Source organism: Alosa sapidissima, chromosome 16 (assembly GCF_018492685.1).
Source record: "Alosa sapidissima isolate fAloSap1 chromosome 16, fAloSap1.pri, whole genome shotgun sequence".
NCBI lineage: Eukaryota > Metazoa > Chordata > Actinopteri > Clupeiformes > Clupeidae > Alosa > Alosa sapidissima.
Window position 1 is genome coordinate 22039006 of NC_055972.1, and position 19854 is coordinate 22058859.

General features: G+C 43.4%; 1 long non-coding RNA gene across 1 annotated transcript; it reads right to left on the minus strand.

Annotated features, from left to right (window-relative positions):
• Positions 1-201: 201 nt before the first annotated feature.
• Positions 202-11496, minus strand: LOC121685400. The gene is made up of 3 exons (XR_006023351.1): positions 11042-11496; positions 1947-1952; positions 202-213 (listed from the first exon to the last, which is right to left on the minus strand). It is a non-coding gene; the product is annotated as an uncharacterized LOC121685400 (long non-coding RNA).
• Positions 11497-19854: the final 8358 nt, after the last annotated feature.

Below are 19854 nucleotides of genomic sequence, written 5' to 3' on the forward strand. Positions count from 1 at the left end.
CAGCTCCCATTTCCATTGAGACAAAGGGGGCCAAACAATCACTTCCATTTTGGAGCCAATTTTCTGGGAGTTGGGAGGTGTCATTCAGTGATTCATGTCTGTCTCCTGAACTTCTTGGTGCACAATGTCATCAAGGGGGTGTTCTTGCTGAGGGTACCTGTGGCTGGAGTGATCACATTCACACATCACATATCCCATAGATCACATATATTGCTGAAACTGGAGTGATCAAATTCATCCCTCTCAGCCTCTGGGAAATGGAGGCTTCATTAATAATGTAACAGAAACATTACATTTTCAGATAATTAAATGGATAGACTTTCACCCAATATGCACATTCACAGCAATTAAAAGAGAGCTTGTAAAATAAACACAAATGGACACAGACCAAAACACTCACTCACACACACACACACAAACACACACACACACACACACATATAGGAATCGACATGAGCATAGAGTCACATCTAAGGAGGAGGACAGATGCTAATAAAAAAGTGTTAGCTCAGAACACTTCATCAAGGGAGGAGCAGTATTTTGCTATTAGTATGAGCACGGCCATACATTCACTGTAGCCATACATCCACACAGCCATACATTCACTTTGCAGTTAAATGTGCTCTCTAGTACACATCTGCACTGACACACAAATACACACACACACATCTACAGAATGCACCAGCCATTGCTGGAGTACTTTGTTTGAGTTGAATCAATATGTTCTAGTAAAAGCCCACCTTCAAATCCTTCAGATGTGTTGTGGTTATTCAGTGGCCGCGACACCCCCTAACCTGAGAGATGAGATGAAAAGAGAGAGTAGCGACGAGCGAAAGAGGCTACACACTGTTCTTTTCTCTTCAAGCTGTGATATCAAGTGGGGATTGATTTGGACAGAAGGATATATTTTCTTTTTACTTTCAGGGCTACCCCTGGAGCTAAAACACACACACACACACACACACACACACACACACACACACACACACACACACAAACAGACTACTCCACCCACACACACACACACACACACACACACACACACACACAAACAGACTACTCCACCCACACACACACACACACACACACACACACACAAACAGACTACTCCACCCACACGCACACAGACACAGACACAGACACACACACACACACACACACACACACACACACACACACACACAAACAGACTACTCCACCCACACGCACACAGACACAGACACACACAAACAGACTACTCCACCCACACGCACACAGACATACTGTACGTGTACATACATTCAGACACATGTATAGATAGAACTTCCACAAAGACACCCACACCCACAAATTAATTTATTTATCCACCTTGACCATCCTTTCTCTCCCCACACAGACCTATAGGAACACAGATATAAGGTACTTTTATCCAACCCTCAATCAACACAAAGTTATACATCTTTCCATCCCTGCATACACTCACCTCCATGCACAAAACATGCACACACACAAGTCACTCACTCACACAAACACACACACACACACACAGACAAATCACACTTAACCTGCAGCTACCCGCTACCTAACCTGAGTTCTTGAAAGATTACTGCCTCGCCGACTCTGATGGCACATCTCAGCCGCAGTGCGCCGCCAGCACCGCTGTTCGGGGGGGGGGGGGGCATAGCCCCGTCCAAATGAGCCTCTTTATGTAAGAGTGGCACATTATACAAAGAGGGAATTACACAGCCGGAGCTGGCAGTGAGGCGAGACGGGCGGGTGGGCGGGCGCCTGTCACTGCCGCTCAGAGCCCGGCGCTCAACACGCTCGCCAACGATGATGGTGTGAGCAGTAGCGGCGACGACGACGGCGACGACGACGCTAGCAACTCTGCCCAGCTCAATTATCTCTGATCTCTAATGAGGCGTCAGCGAGAGAAGCGGGAGGGGCCTAAGTGCTCCAAATGACACGTGTGCCTCGCGCCAATGAAGGGGGTGAGGATGGTGATGATGAAGGTGGAGATGATGATGATGATGAGGAGGATGATGATGACGATGCAGAGCAAGAGGAAGAAGATGCCTGACTGACTTTTCTGTAAAGGAGGCTTCCATTATGTTGGCAATGCCGACAGCTCAATACAATTCAATTACATTCAGTTCAGTTCAGTACAGTATGGTTCAGCTTAGGTGACTTCAGTTGGCATCTTGCTCTCTGCGATCAATCCAAATTCCACAGCGCTTCAGAGCTAATGTCTCTGGGGTCGGTAGGAGAGGAGAATCAGCATGACGAGACTGATACACCCATATTTATATTCTGCTTTCAAGGTTAAAGTACAAAAACACATGCAGCAGCTTGACCCAGTCTGATGTCACTGACTCATGTTAGTACTCACATGTAATAGGCAGCCCTGGAGAAGCAACACCCCAAAGTAGCATCAATTGCAACGCATGGCCCTGAGAAGTAAGTGCCTCCATTTTGCTGCAGTAGTCAGAGAAAATCAAAGCACATCTAACACGTTCAGTGCGGAAAGCAGTGCCTTGTTCACTCCTTCAGGAGAATTGACTTGAGGAGAGTGGATCAGGACATTCTGCACACTGACGCGAGGCGGGAAATAAAGAGAGGAAAGGACGGCGATTTTCACGGCCCAATTTCACAAGGCCGCAGAGACAGGAAGGAGATGCCTTTCATCTCCAATCTCCATGGATACAAATATATATAGCGGCAGGCCCTAACCCAATATCCTGCTGAGGGGAGTCGCAATTATCAGAGAGAGATTTGATGGCGACACACAGATCTCTAGGTGTTAATTATATAGGATTGTAACTGCAGAGTGGGAATGGGATGAGGTTAGGGCCTTGTTGGAGAGAGCTGGATGAATAAAATGGTGATTAATCGAGCAAAAATGGACATGCACAAAGTGAGAAAATTCACTTCAATATTGAAAGTACCTCAAAAGAACCCACTGCCATTACCATCAATTTTTAAATACATCCATATAGCCTTAAGTCCAGAGTGTCTGAGGAATAGGCAAAGAAAATGAGTTATACACCAACAGAGTAAGAAAAAGTAGAAGGCAAACTGAGAGAGTCTTACAGTTGAATAGAGAGAGAGAGTCTTACATATAACACACACAGGGCCGGTGGAAGGCAATCCTGCACCCTGGGCGAAATAGGAATATGTCGCCCTCATGATCATGATCCCCCTCCCCCCAAACACGCACACACATCAATAGCACAAACAAAATATGTCTATATTTAAAATATTTATACGTACCTATTTGGAGAAAGGAACTATGGATAGTGATAATGCATTACAACAAGCCAATCAACCACAAACCAGGCACTTTCAATAAATGTGTAAGGAACTAGATATTTAAGTGCGGTATAAAAACAGCTTTGTGGGTGGATGGAAATTTCAAGCATCATGCAATGACATATCTGGGTATCATAGCACTCCAATAGTTGCCTGTATAAATTTAAAAAAGGCCTAGCCTACAGACAATGTCAACCTAATAACACAGGTAATTAAATAATTGAAAAACCAGGCACTTTGAATAGGTTTGTAGAGAACGATTAAAGTAGGCCTATATAGGCTTACATATAGACAGTTCCAACGAGTTCCACAAACCATTTATCAGCCTGAGTGGCCCACTAGTCATTAGGCTAGGCCTAGGCTACATATCAACATAAGACTAGCTTGTGCTAGTTTCTGCCTAGCAATAACGTCAATGCTTAGCTCCGCTAACCTTTCTCTCTGCCTTCCATCCATGTGTAAAACATCAAGCAACCACGCAAATCCATCGACTGTCAAAAATCCTGTAGTTTTCCTCGAACTTGATCGCTTGTAGGGTCATGCCATTAGATGATGGGTCGCTCATGTATCCCCCTACATTTCTGTAAATAGACTTGACCTGCAATCGGTTCATTGGATAAACCAGAAACACATTCCCCATTCCCAGGAGGCTTTGCTCCATTCTAGCCTAGGCCTATGTTGATTTAAAAACAAACAAACAGATTAAATTGTCTTTTTTTTTATTATTTGTGACCATGAAAGTTCTGTAACGCCTGAATAAGACAAAAATGAATTAAAATTCTTAATGCGTTTATCATGTTGATGGCCGCGTACAACTCACGGCCGCGATAAAAGCACTATAGGCTGGCCTGCACCGTGCACACTCCTCGGCCGGCCGACCGGGAAAACTCCCGACCTACTTTCCAGCGCTACTGGACCGCAAGAAAAAAAACAAAAATGTTGCAGGACAATTGCGATTGCGAGGCCTCACGGAAAAAATGGTAGCCTATAATTAAGCAATTAGGCTTTTCACGTAACATAAACATATTATTACAAGCTATTATACAGAAATCGGGCTACCTAATATGATGCCGTCTGTTAGGTGTGCATTTACAGTAAACGTGAACGCACTTCGAGTGTCGCTGTCTCATATCACCCCGCGATAGGATCATCTTATTGCAGGGTGATTGCAGCATTCCACTGCTAGCAACCTGACGATTCAGGTTGAAGATCATAGGCATACCCATACGCGGGAGAAAAGTTTTTCAACCTGTCCACTTTTCTTCCGCAGCGCTATGATCATCCATGTTTAAATAACAGTCATCCAATGACTGTTATTTAACCAATATCTCTGAAAATGAATTACTTACTGCTCCAGCATTTAAACCGTCTATGTCATTATTTGACAATCAGTGTGTTTTCAATGTTGTAGCCTATAGCTTGCCACGCTGTGGCACCCCTGGTAGTTTGGCGCCCAGGGCAATTGCCCAGAATGCCCATGCCTTCCACCGGCCCTGAACACACATTCAGTATAAGGCTACAGAAAGTGTTGACATAAATTATGAATCTTTGATATTGCTTCACTGCAGTGGACTTAGCTTTGGTCAGAATATTGTGGCTCTTTCTGACTCCCCAGTCAATATCTCACTGGACTCACACGAAGAGGAGGAGATACATGAATAAAACAAGACCTCCCTCGGCCTAATAGAGTTATTGTCTGAGGATGACAAGAGGGGGAAATAAGCTGACCTGCCGTGAGAAAGGAGACCTCCTTCTCACCAGGTTGCTCTCCCCAATGCTTTAGGTACTTCAATTGCCATATCATTGCCACACAAACCCACACACACACACACACACACAGGCACACACACAGGCACACATAGGGTTGGTCATTGCCACTCCAGGACTTGCCACTTAAATCTCTCTTTTTTTCTATACGAGGCATCACTGCACGTCATGCACCATCTTTAACATCTTGCTCTGATACAGTAGCACCACATCCAGACACAGTTAGTGAAACACCAGATGTATAAGCTGAGGCATTCACCACATAGGCTAGTGGACAGTGTTTGACAGCTTACTGGTTAAAATGCCTACTAGCGCTGGGAATCGAAACACTTCAACACCGGCATATGAAATATGGTTAAAACTATTGCATGTTATGGGGGAAGACATCAAATTTCTTGAAGCATTTGGGAACACACTGAATGAACTTGAAAGCAGAGTCCCTCGACGTTAGATTAGGTTACTTGCAAATGCCATTGTCCATGACCTGGAGATATTGACAGTAAATTGAATATAACTGTTCAATTTCATGTTCAAATTTGTCTTATCAATCAAAAAAAGTAATTCATGCTTTAGACCATTTTATTGTAAAAACAAAGTACCAGTTCAGGCACCGCTTTTGGCACCGGCACCATTTCAAAAGTATCAATTTAGAACCCGTACACACACACAAACACACTGACACACACACACACACACATACACTTTCTTCTCCTTTGAGTGTTGTTCCTTTTCATTATGTCATTGTGAATGTGCTTTGATTATGCCTTTGGCACTGGACTATGATGACTAAAAGGCTATTGGGAAGAGAGATGTGGTTTAAATAAAATGACTGTGATGAATTGTACAGCCATATTTTAGCCGTGTTGTGATACTGGTGTAGCCTATGGGCATCCACTCCTTAAGAATAGATCCACTCATCAAGCCTTGATCTGACTCATTTAGAGTAATTGGCTGGCCCTTTTAAGGCTCATTTTAGGTTGGACAGCAAAGAGGACTGAGAGAGCCAGAGATCTATGGAATAAGAGTCAAGAAGTTCACCCTGCTGAAATGTTCATAGTCATGCAGGTTTGCCATGTTTGGTCCAAGACTGAACTGAATCTGGGGTCGTTGCTTGGTCTTGCCCACATAACTGCCTCTGCTGAGTTTGGGTAAACAACTGAGCCCCTATAGAACTTATAGGGGTAGTGTTTACGGAGTCTAGTGGGAGTGAGAGAAGACAGTATGTTTCTATTAGGCATGTGTGTGTGTGTGTCTGTCTGTCTGTCTGTCTGTCTGTCTGTGTGTGTGTGTGTGTGTGTGTGTGTGTGTGTGTGTATGTGTGTGTGTAAGGGGGGTTGTGTCAGAAAGTACCACATCTGTCCAAGCATCTGTCTGTCCTCATTAGTTGAAACGAGAGCAGTAGAGGAGGCAGAGCCTTCACCTGAATCCAATCCCCCCCCCACCCCACCCGCCTACACACACACACACACACACACACAGCATGTTTTTCTCTATGTGGGAACACTTAAATGGATGTACTTGTCGAACCTGTAGATAAGGACTTTACTGCATGTAGATGAGTCTGTGCGTGGCGCTTTCACAGTGGACTCTGTGGGGTGTTATAATGTCAGTACAGTCTGGCACGCTGATGAACTGGCCACTATACTACACACTGTCTGCCTAGAAGAGATAGTTCTACCCAATCCCTCTGTGTGCAGTCAAACTGCAGTTGTACCGTAAGTGATGGTACACACACACTTGATTGTGCAGGAAACTGCATTAACTTTAAAGCTCCCTGGAGGAGATATCAGCTTGCCTGCTTATCTATCTACAAGAAGCAGTGCACATTACCAAAAATGCAAGGCATGAATTATCAAGGAAATGTCCAGATTGCCTTTCTTTGCCCATTGAATTTCCCCTTGGGGATCAATATATCTATCTATCTATCTATCTATCTATCTATCTAATAACACTCACACTAGGCTGCCCAGGGCTCCAAGAGCATAGAAGCCAACAGAACACCCTTCAGTAGGTGTTTTTCAACAACACATTTAGTGTGTGTGGAATTATTTGTTTAATATTATGTAGTGTATATTAGAAAGTGCATATATAATTTTATACTGTATCATATATAGAAGCACACAATCGTAGAAGTGTTTTACAACCCATACCACCAATTAAAAAGGGAAGACAAAGGTACTTAACGTCTATTGTCATGTCATCTTTCCGTGGCTTGCAGTTTTCACCGACACTGCCATTGTCAAGCAGCATCTTTGTGCATAATTGAGTCTTTGTTACACGTTCTAAATGGCTTGTTCATAAGGACTTTTTGTTTGATCAAATTAAACAGATGACAGTGTCAGAGAATATTCATTTTAAATACTCCTCATACAAGTTGTAAATTCTATAAACCTCTTCTGATGTGCTGCTGTTCGGGTGAAATCTAATGTTAAATCTGACTTTCAAAGGGGCTTTCAAACTCCCTAATGGCCATTGACACTGACCTGACACTGACCTGAAGTCAGCTGTATCTATAAGCAGAGGTGACTCAGCTGAAGGATTTTATACAAGAAGTAACAGCCGAATGGCGAGAGAGGGTCTTTAGCTGGTGCATATGCTCCATCATATTGGTTATGCAATACACATTAACATTTATTCATTTGGCAGATGCTTTTATCCAAAGTGGCTCGTTTTAAAGGTGAATGGGATTTGGCAGACAGCAAAGGTGAGCTGGATTTAGCAGGATGAGGATGAATCCAAAGTTGGACGCTTTCAACCACAGCGTCAGGGACTTCCAGCGCTTGGGAACAGGACCAGGGCAGACCGCGTACCAGGCGGTGCCGCAACTTCTGCTCCATCACATACACTGAAGCCAATTAATATATGGTACAGATATACATTTTGGTCAGCATGTGTGCCCCCCATACAGGGGCACCGCTAGGGTTGTATTCCTTTGTACACACCATACGTGGCCCAACCCCCCAAAAAAAGATACCCGACCTTATATAAATTGGAACAGAAAGCCCCTCTTTATCACGTCAACCTACCCATGGCATACCTGTCAACACTCCCGTTTTTCCCGGGTTTCTCCCATATTTCAAGGCCAGCACCCTCCCGTTTTGTTATTTCTCCCGGTAAACTCCCGTAATTTGCATGGCCACCAACTTAATTTTAAAATCAATGATCCATTCATGTTGCCAGATTGTGTATGAAATACACCCTACACATACACGATCACTTAGTTTCAATTTCAACCGTTTTGTCATAGGCTAAAACCTGGCAACCCAAAACCCAAATAAGGAAGCGGGTGCCGACTGCACAGCCTGAGTCTCGTCGTAAGCAAGCTAGTTGAATGGCCTACACCAGAACTAGTTGTTGTGAAATTGTTGGGAATTTAATTGATTAACACATTACATAAATTGTTATTGAGTGTTGTTGATACACTGAACTTGTGCCCTCGGAACCAAATCTGACAGCAAGCAGCTTTAGAGTTTTGGAAGTAGGCTGCAGGCAGGCAGCTGGTGGATACATAACTGGCATGCGTAAGGTAATGGTAAGGTAAAAGCAACGACCGAAATGCAGTGTTGAAACATGTGTATGAAACGTATAAAATATGCAAACACAGATCCGGTATAAACACTGACCCCGCAGCGAAGCGGCGGTCATATAGGTTTAGTCCGATTTTGTTTATTTATTTATTTATTTATTTTTTTCGCATGTCCAAATTTCCGTCAAGGATTCCCGGGACACTGTAAGACCGGGGTACACGAAACTTGGTGGGCATGTAACCCCACATGGATAGCATGGAACCTCCTGTTTTCGTTTTGATCTGTAGCTGGACTGGACCCCCCGAAAGGAGGGTAGGGCAGACACAGTTTTCTGTGAATATCTCGAGAACCGTAGGGTTTAGGAGGACCATTTTTTTTTGTATGTTGATCTCATGGGGCCATGTCAACCCATTCCATAACCACTCATTTCATGTATAGCGCCACCTAGTTAAACACAAAAAAGTAAAAATGAGGTGTTGTAATTGCAGGTATCTGTGACCTAACATAGTCAAAACTGCACGAAATTGGAAGTGTAGGATCATTATGACACCCTCTGAATGCACGCCAAGTTTCGTGGAATTCCGTTCATGGGGGGCCACACAATAAATTAATTTATGTTACTATACACCAACTGGCCTGTACATTAGGTGGCCGGAGACAGTTTTCTGTGAATATCTCGAGAACCGTAGGGCCTAGGAGGTCCACCTTTTTTTTTGTATGTTGGTCTTAAGGGGGCATGTCAACCTATCCCATTACCACTTATTTCATGTACTGTATAGTGCCACCTAGTTAAAAATTAAAAAGCAAAACATTAGGTATTTTCATCAAAATATCTCTGGCTGACATGGTCAAAACTGTTTTGAAAGTGTAGGATCATTATGCATGCCAAGTTTCGTGGACTTTCGTTCATGGGGGGCCTTACAATAAAATAATTTATGTGTACATTTAGTGACCGTACACCAACAAGGATTCCCGGGACACTGAAAGACCGGGGTACACGAAACTTGGTGGGCATGTAACCCCACATGGATAGCATCGTTTTTCGTTTTGATCTGTAGCCCCCCCGCTGTACTGGACCCCCTGAAAGGAGGGTAGGGCAGACACAGTTTTCTGTGAATATCTTGAGAACCGTAGGGCCTAGGATGACCAATTTTTTCCGTATGTTTGCCTCCAGGGGTCATGTTAACCCATTCCATGTGCACACATGTGCATAAACAGATACACACGCACACACATACATTCACAGTAATCATACGTATGACACATACTCACACAGTAGACATATGTATGCATGCATGCACATGCACAAACACACATACGCAGGCAAACACACACACCCACACACATAAACATAAACGTGTACACGCACACATGCACACAATTCAAGAATTTCTCAGAATTATGAACAGGCAAGATGGGGGTGGGGTTGTATAAAATGAATTTTACATGTGAAATCTATGAACTAATCATGTTTTGGTACTTGTTGTCTAGCAGATACCAGTGAGAATTGAGGGTGGATAATGCAATTTAGTGAGACAGTTAGAATCATATAGGCCTTTCAGCGTGATTTATTTTTGTGGAAAAAATGTGCTGGACTGGGCGGCGGTCATATTTTGTACCGCTCTGCGGTACATCTAGTTTTAACACAGTTTGGGAAGGACAGAAATACCTTTACAGAGCAAGGGGCTCTGGCTCAAATTAGGTGAACATACCTTATGCACATTATAACTTCACTGCCCAACCCGCGAAAAAGGGAAAGAAAAGAAAAAATAAACCAATTTTATTTCGCGATTTGCGATAGAGAAAAACACAGTTATGGTAACCTACTAACAATAAGGATTTGCTCACAACAGTCTAAATACATTGCACTGCTGTTTTGTTTGTTTTGTTTCGTAACTATTGAATTACAACATTGTGAAAGATCGTAATTCCAACGACTACAAACCCATAAGTCGCGCTAGTGACGGTAGCTCATTCACAGCCACACTAGATTGTACAAGCATACCAGCAACAGGTCTTAATTGGGCTTTCCTTGCCGATGAAAATACCATGAGTCAGAGGATTAAACACATCAGGTAAGTTGTATTCGTCCATAGACTGTACATTAGATACTGTTAAGTGACATAGCAGGCAGCAAGATGCAACCGTTAACTAGCATAACAGCTAATCTTATCGTTAATTACGTTGGTGACGTACATCGTTCGAGACGAGAGATGTAGTCCACTGAGTGGATTCGCACAAAACCAACATAACTTTTGAAGTCTATCGAACAACAGTACTTTCTTGACGTGAAAAATTATCTTTTAAATTCACACACATCATATGTGAAATTCGTGGCACAATTCAAACTGGACCAAAAAATAATTGTTATCTCTCCATTAACTCCTGTTCATATTTTTTTGAAAGATAGGTCCCTTGTAGCGGAAGTAAAACGGAAGTCACTGGGACAATCTATAGACCGGTTTCAGGTGCCTAACAACCGTAGTCAAGAACGAACTCGGAGTACAAGCACTAGTTGTTTACACTGACAGCGCATAGAAAACAAGCTGGCTGAACTTGATATAAGATGAAGAATAAAAACATATTGCCGAAATATTTCGGTGTAGCCAAGTCTGGATTGTTTTCATCTAGAGGTGTAGCGGATTTACCTATGAAAAAGCAACGGATTTTACGGAAGGTAAACATGTGGCCAGTCACTGTAAGGTTAGGTTAGGCTTAAGCTAATGTTAACGTTAGGGCTTCGACTGCACAAACAATTAGTTTAGATTTAGTGAGAACATTACCTACTCAAAGGGTACATAATGACAGGGGTGGACAATAATTTCCCCCTGAGGTCAGAGGATAATTACTTTGATAAAGTACCCTATGCTGGCCACACATTGAACGATTGACTGAAATAACGTTACAATGCACAAAATGCATTGTGCTGGATGTTTAACTGACAGGACAGGAGCCTATGACGGATTAGCTATAAGTTAGGCTACCTTATAGTAGGCCTATGCAATAACGTTACTTGCAAGCCCATGTCTTCTTTTTTAAAACAAACAACTCAACTGGAGTGTCAACTTTAACTTTAGGCTAGAAGCTACCCTGCATATTGTCATTTGCGTGAAATATAGGCTAACGTTAGCCTCCGTTTTCATGGATCATAAGTCTCGCATTAAAATGAAATGCTGAGGAATATTAGCCTGGCGGGGCCATCCTATATCATTGAGATGTATAGTCTGGCATCGAACCATTCACCTCGCTTAATCCAAGGGGCGGGCAGAGAATTGTCTTTCAAACTGCCTAGGCATGCAATAGGCCAGCGCTACGACCATATCCGTATCCGGTCGGCAAAACGGCAAATACATCCTTCTTCGAAAGTAATGACTTAAGTGCATTGTGTTGCTCAACTTTCAAAAAAGTCCAACTCCTCCAAAGTTGACGCCAACGCCGATTCAAACAACCGCTCTTCGTTCGCCATAGCCACCTTCCTTGTTGTTCACAGTCGCAGGACTGTCGTTATCCTGTTAAGCCCGCCTTAAGACTCTCTAACCAAATAGAGCGCTGTGATTGGAGAACATCCACGGTGCTAAGCCAATAGAAAATCCTATGGTCCGATACTAGACGTACAGGCTGAGCAAATTAATTTGCCGCCGCTAGGGTGTGTCTAGATTTCTAGGCTAGAGGAATATGATAAAAAAAAAAAAAATAAACACTTTGTTAACGTCACTACCCTATGTTATTTAGCCTACATGACTTGAGCACCTAGGCCTGCCTACTTTATTGGCATTTTAAACATGTTTAGCTTTGAACGGACACATCACAAAAAAATGAAGTACCACACAGGGGAATTTCCGTCTGCTTTGCTCTGCCAAAAGTTAACAATTTTCAAGCTCCTTGCGTCTTTCTCTCAATGTATTGCTATATGGCTCTGGGTTTGCTTGTCCTCCGAGTTCGTCCTTAAAGGTGCCATGTGTAATGTCTGCCAAAAATCAATTCATACTTCACATTCCATAAAAGATGGGGGCAGTATACCTCCAGAAAGTGAGTTGGTCTACCCTAGAGTAACAACCAAGAAACGTGTATTGCAGTTTGGCTGGCGGTTATGTTGTCCGCATGCCGCCTCCCATGGCTGAAACTGGTATTATGACACCTGTCGGGATGTGGCTAGTAATTTAGCATGCTAATTCAGGTTGATATCTTTTTTCCCTTTTTCATCGATTTTCAATGTACTGGGTGTCCATTTAAAGCTGAGGGGGTATCTAAACCGATGAAAAGGGTCATTCTCTACCTGCGAAAACAACATCACATCATAGAATACCAGGTGTTCCAATGTCACTCCATTCTTCATAAGTCAGTGTAGCATTAACATGAGTTTGAAGCCACCATATTGAGTTAAAAGAACTGCTGCGATGCTTTAGTGTAAACTAAGCCTTACGCAGTCATGTTCAATGAGTCTGCACATCAATACAACTTTGCTTAACAAGAGAAAGTCTACATAGAGAAACTACATATTTAAATGCCAATAACATAATCTCATTATTATAGAGACTTACTTAAGACTTATATAGTGCATATGTATTGAAATGATATATTGTATAACATATAATGAAAATACTTTACATTATTAGCCCATATTTATAGCCCATAGTGTCACTGTAATGTATATTTACACTGTATATTTACATTTGTGGCACATGCATCTACTATGATCTATGTGTTACACTGTTCTTAGACTGAGTGTGTGTGTGTGTGTGTGTGTGTGTGTGTGTGTGTGTGTGTGTGTGTGTGTGTGTGTGTGTGTGTGTGTGTGAGAGAGAGAGAGAGAGAGAGAGAGACAGAGGTAGCAAGAGAAAGGTCTCTTTTGAGCTCACACTGATGATATTAGGTCACTGATGAGAAGCTCTGGGGCCCAGCTGGGGAAATCCCACAGGAATGAGAATCTAATCTCACTAATCCAGGAACACAGTCACACACACATATAGAGAGAGAAACAAACACACACACCCACACCCCAGCCATGCACACACACACACACGCACGCACGCACACACACACACACACACACACACAACCTAAGACGGGACAGTCTGATGGTTGCTCCTGAAAGCTGCATCACTGCCCCCCAAGGGATAGAATGAGAAGAAAAGAGAGGAGAGGAAAGAGGGGAGCATCAGGAAATCCCCAAAGACCTGCAATTCCACAAAAGAAAGAGAGCACCAGAGAAAGGTAGAAAATGAGATGGAGCCAGTGTGCTCCCTTTCTTTCCAGTCTAAATGGTCCTGATGTGAGTGTGAAGCTGATGAGAGAGATGGCCAGAGAGAACAGAGAGAGTGGGAGAGGTATCCAGTGAGCCCTGTGTGTGCCATCTCTACTGCGGGGGAACTCGGGCTGAGGACTGGGGAATGTTGGGGGTGGTGGGGGCAAGAGGCGGGTGGTAGGGGTGGGGGTGGTGAAGTGAGATGCTGAAAAAGGGTGGGGTGGGGGGGCATGTCAATCCAGCTACTGATATAATGCAGGCAATCCCACTAAGTGCTGCTCAATGATTCCATTTGCAGAATGAGACGAAGCACTAGATAGGCTAATCGAGATGACATGACCCCCTGCTGTTGTGTGTGTGTGTGTGTGTGTGTGTGTGCTTGATCAAATGTGTACTGGTATGTATGTGTCTGTGTGTGTGTGTGTGGACACATGTACACAGTATTCTGTTGTGTCTTATGTTGCGTGGCAGAGGTACCGTCCCCTCTACTGTAATGTAAGTGCATGTCATTAAACATCTCCACTGTGACCCTGACAACACAACACTGCTCACATACAGATTACTGACGGAAGAGGAGGAGGCAAAGAGGAGGAGAAAGAGAAAGAAAGAGGGATACAGAGAGTGTCTATGAGAGAGAAAGAGGCCCTTCCTATTCTTTGCCCTACATTGCTGGTAGACACTGATAAAAGTGATTTATTCCATGCCAGTGTGTGTGTGTGTGTGTGTGTGTGTGTGTGTGTGTGTGTGTGTGTTTGTCCATATTGTTTCCTCTGTTTGTTTGCTGACAAGTGCAAGATTCAGAGCACAAGGACATCAAGGTTGTGTGAGTGTTTATTGTGTAGCAATGTATTACAGATTATTGAGGCTCCCATAAGCCTACTACTACACTACATCTTATCACATAACCCTGCACCAGTCTCATTATTTTAATACATTAAACATAAATAATCTTCCTTTGGTTTGTAATTATATAAAATAAATGTATTAATAGGACAGATGATCTTTGTGAAAAACTATGATGGTAATGGTAGACAATGTAATGGCGCTGTAAGGTCATTAACGCTGTCTAAGCTCCATTACCTTATGTTGTTTATAACAGTATTGGTTATACCCACACCCATGAACTTTTAACCTATGACCCGTGGCACCTACCATATGGAAGTAATTCGAGGAATGCATGCATCAACACACACACACACAGACAGACACACATGCTTATCTTGCCTTTATTCCATTCCCTCTATCCATTTCACATTCATTCTATCTCTCCTCATGTTTGGCTGCTGGTTGTGTTATATTTCATGAATAATTCAGGAAGGCGATTTAGCCCTGTTTTGTTTTTGAGGCTTTTTCCGAACTCTCCAGGGTAATCCATTTGGGCCCAAACATAATGCAAACATTACGGGTGCCACTGCCACACATACACACACACACACAGACAAACACACACACACAGATTTGTTACAAGAAATGTAAATGTAGAATAGGACGAAATATTTTAATGCTGTGATGTGTGTATCCAGAGCAGTTGTTGGAGCTGCCATTGAGCAGAGGAAATGTTTCTTCCCTGAGCACTAATGGAGTGTGAGGAAAGAAATGTATGCTTTCTGTTTTTGTACACAAATGCCTATTTGTGCATTTTCTATCATTCTGGCAGGAATAGTACCTATTAATTATGCGATGCTTTCTTTACTGAGGGCATTGCAAACACATTTCTGAGCCTGCATGACTTAACATTCTGTACACACACACACACACACACATACACACACACACCCTGCCCAAGCCTACTGTATATCCTCCAAAATTACCCTCTCTTTTCACTCAGCCATACCAACACACACACATACTCACTCACAGAGGAATGTACGCATACACACACACACACACACACAAATGCAATGTGCCATTTAAGGAGCCTTAAAACATCAGTCTCAGCAGAAGATGAATGCTCTCAATGGGCATATTATGCTTTAAATTCATACAGCACTGTTTGTCCTGGCCCGATTGTAAGATAACAATGGCATTGGATATAAAGGATTCAAATTGTGGTGTGCTTGGGCATTTACGTGTGTGTAGTTATAATGTGTGTGAGAATGTATGTGTGTGTGTGTATGTGTGTGTGTGTGTGTGTGTGCGCGTGCGTGCATGCGTGTGTGTGTATGTGTGTGACTTATATACGCATTTCAGCTCAATTATATCATTCTTCACTTCTGCACTTGATGGTACTTCCCTTATACAGTGTTTGCCCACTGTTGTCTGAATGGCTGCTGCAGATTGGAAATCTGTGTGAAAGTTCTAGGGAGGAATTAATTGGGGTTTAGCATCGGGGCACTGTGTGTGTCCTCAACAAGGTTTTTTTGGCATCATAGTTAGCAGGGTGTAATTAAGCTTTGGATTAGAGAGTGTGATATTGTTTGTGTGTGTGTGTGTGTGTGTGTGTGTGTGTGTGTAGGTGGGTGTGATGAGGATGGAGTAGAGGAGGCAGCAGAAGGTGATTTATGCTGATTCCGAATTTTTTTGTGTGACAAAGCTCAAACTACTGACTGAAGCTGAAATTACAGCACACACACAAACAAACATGCACAGATGCAGTGGACAGAAAAAATGAAACGGCACCATATGGGGTATATTTAGCAGACTAGGTATAAATATGACCACAAATGAACCATGTCTAAAATTAACCAGCAGGGATTTCCATGCCATTTTTGCGAACATTGACATCATCTAAAACACCAGCATATAGTTTACATAAAGAGCAACATTTCTCATGTGGTGCTGATGGGTTTTTTCATACGCTTTCCACTCTCTCACACTTTCCCTTTTTTCAACCCTCTCCAACACAGAGTTCTCCCTTGATCTCTCTCCCATTGCCCAAGGTTATTCCAGGTTATTCTTAGAACTTAGAAAAGTTCCCACATACTCTAGCTGTCTTAACTGTGCATTATCCCTTTATGTAACACGACCACAGAATGCAGCTCTGCAAACAGTTATTTTACAGTAATTGCACCCAACCACTGTTGACTTGAAACGGAATCCGCACAAACATAAACAAACCCTCTACACAGATCCCCCCACTAAATTCCCCCCCTCTACCACACACACACACACACACACACACACACACACACACACACAAAAGCTAATCCCACTTCTGTTTTGTTTTTTTAGTGATTTTTGAGATTTTATTCCATACCTGGAGACCCTTTTTTCAATTTGTTCATTTGCAATTTAAGGAGACACAAACACACTCAGCATCCCCCCTGTCCCTCTGTCATCAGTCCAAACAAACTCAATTGTTTTCAGCTCAGCACAGAGTCATTTCGTGCTTTGCACAGATGGCCTCAGTGATAAGACTGGCTAATGGAGGAGGGATCCTCTGATTTTTTGTGAGGAATGTGTTAAGGTGACTTCTTTAGAGGTACGTTTTGTGAAGTCTGGCAATTGTAAAATAATATCTGGCAATGATTTATAGGCTTTGGGTTTTGGTTACTGATTGCTGCTCCTGCTGTTTCTTGGTTACTACCTCCATATTTTGTTTTACTCTCTAGTATTAGTTAGTAGTTTGTAGTTAGTTGTGACTAACCAGTGTTTAGTATTAGGTTAGGTAGTCTCTCTCGTGTGATTTGGATATACAGGTTTTTTGTCCGAGATCATGTAAATCCTCCTTTGCCTCGTGTGTATGCAGGGGTGCTGCTAGAAAGCTTGGGCCCTATGACAGACAATAATTCACAATAATATAGTATTATCGGGGGGCTCTCTGGGGGACCTCTGTCAGTGTTGCGTCCCCCCCCCCCCACACACACACACACCCCAGCGGCACCCCTGTGTGTATGTGAGTGTTTCCCTGATTACTGCAGCAGAATTGCTCTTTGAACATTTGCCCAAATTAAGACGGAGCGGCTCTCTTTGTATCGACTTCCCTCCCTCTCATGACTGGATGACCTCTTTATCCTGAGTTCAAGCATATAATAAAAGGAGGCTCAGGGCTGCCTCCCCACACACACTACACACACACACACACACACACACTCTCTCTCTCTCTCTCCCTCTCTCTCACACACACACACACACACACACTCTCTCTCTCTCTCTCTCTTTCTCTCTCTCACACACACACACACACACACATCAAAGTATCCATCAGTGAAGCAGCAGATTAGTACAGGAGGGAGAGGAAAAGGTCTACAGTGCACTCGTTCCTCTCAACAGTTTTCTTGCCTTTATTTCACCCCTTTCCATCTTTTTAGTACTTACTGCTGCAGTAACATGTCCTTGTCGCACTGCACCTTGATCGTTTCCCTTTTTGTAAGTTGCTTTGAATAAAGGCGTCAGCTAAATGACTAAAACGTAAATGTAAATGTTCAGTTAATTCTTTCAGAGTTGTGATTTGCATATGTTAATGATTATTGTTATTATTATATTTTAGTATATAATTTAGTATACTGTATTACTAATATAGGTATTATCATCATTATTATTATTATTACTATCAATATTACTATTGCTATTGCATTTTTTAGGCTATATGACTTTACTTTGAAGGAAGGTGCTTTTTGGGAAATAAGCTTGTTTCTGTTTACCCCAGATTTAAGATAACAGGATACCAACACCCCTTTGGACCCGATGGAACAGGTCATAACGAGGTATTGTTTTCCACCCCCCCCCCCCCCCCCCCCAAAGTACAAAGGAAACATGACAAAGTACATCCCGTCCCTAATGGCATCATTTGGGTCTTCTGCCCTTCTCTCTTTCTCTGATTCCTTTCTCACTCCTTTCCGCTCCTCCTCTAACCTCTTCTTCACTCTGCCTCTCTCTCCACTCCTCACTCTCTTCACTCCGCTCACTCGCTCCCTCCTGTCGAATTCTCTCACTCCCAATCACTGGGGTCAAACTTGGAGGCCAGTCGTCTGTCCATCCGGCCCCCTGACTGAAGTGATGGGTTATGTAATGCCTACAGCATTAATCACGTCATCAATTAAACTGGAAAAAACCCAGCCGAGGCGTTGAAGCGCAACTACACACACAAACCCGGCAGAAACCAGCTTTTTTCCCGCCCAAGTGTAGTTGTGAAGATGGAACATTATGTTTTCTCCACATCTCATCTCGCTATTTCTCTTTTGGCTTACTCCATCTCCCTCTCTCTCCCTCTCTCCCCCCTCTCTCCCCCCCTCTCTCTGCACAGACTGGTCCAGGGCAGCCTCCCTCTGGCTGGGCATGCTTATGCCCTGGGCAGCTGATCAGAGACCCCCCTGATTTATGAGAGCTCTCAAACCTCTGGAAGCCTGACAGCTGATGGCTTTTAATGTGAAGAGTGCTTGCCAGTTCCTCATGTTCCTTCTCTGCCTTAAAACCCAGAGAGAGAGAGAGAGAGAGAGAGAGAGAGAGAGAGAGAGAGAGAGCAGGAGTGAGGGGACAGTGTGACAGTTTGGTAACAAAAGCAATCCAGTGATGTGGGGGTTGGGGTAGGGGTGGAGGTAGTGGTGGTGGGGGGGGCTGCCCTATATGAAGGTTATATGAGTTCTGGCTCTTAAAGGTATGAGTATATGAGTTCTGGCTCTTAAAGGTTTCCCCTCCTCTCCTCTCTCCTCTCCACTCCTTCCATCTTTTCTTCTTTATTCTCAGCCCTCTCTCTCCACCTCTTCTTGTTCCTTTTCGTCCTCTGCTCTCCTTCCCCATTGTAACTTTCCTCTCTGATCATCCTCCTCCAGTTCTTCATTTCCGCTCCACTCCTCCACCTGCTTACACCACTCTGTCACTCCCTCCATCCTCCCTCCCTCCATCTCTCTCTTTCTACCTCATCACGCACCCATCTCTCTACCCTATCCCTTCCATCCCTGAACTCTCCCCATCCCTCTCTCCTTCTCCCTCCCTCCTTCCTTCCCTCTCTCTCCCTCCTTTCCTCTCTCTGTCCCTCTCTCTGCAGTAGCGTGCGCTGATCCCATTCATCATGGTAAATCTGGGTGACAGTGTGGTGCTGGGCCATGGCAGGGCTCTTAGTGGATCCTGACGGGGAGCGATTGCTCT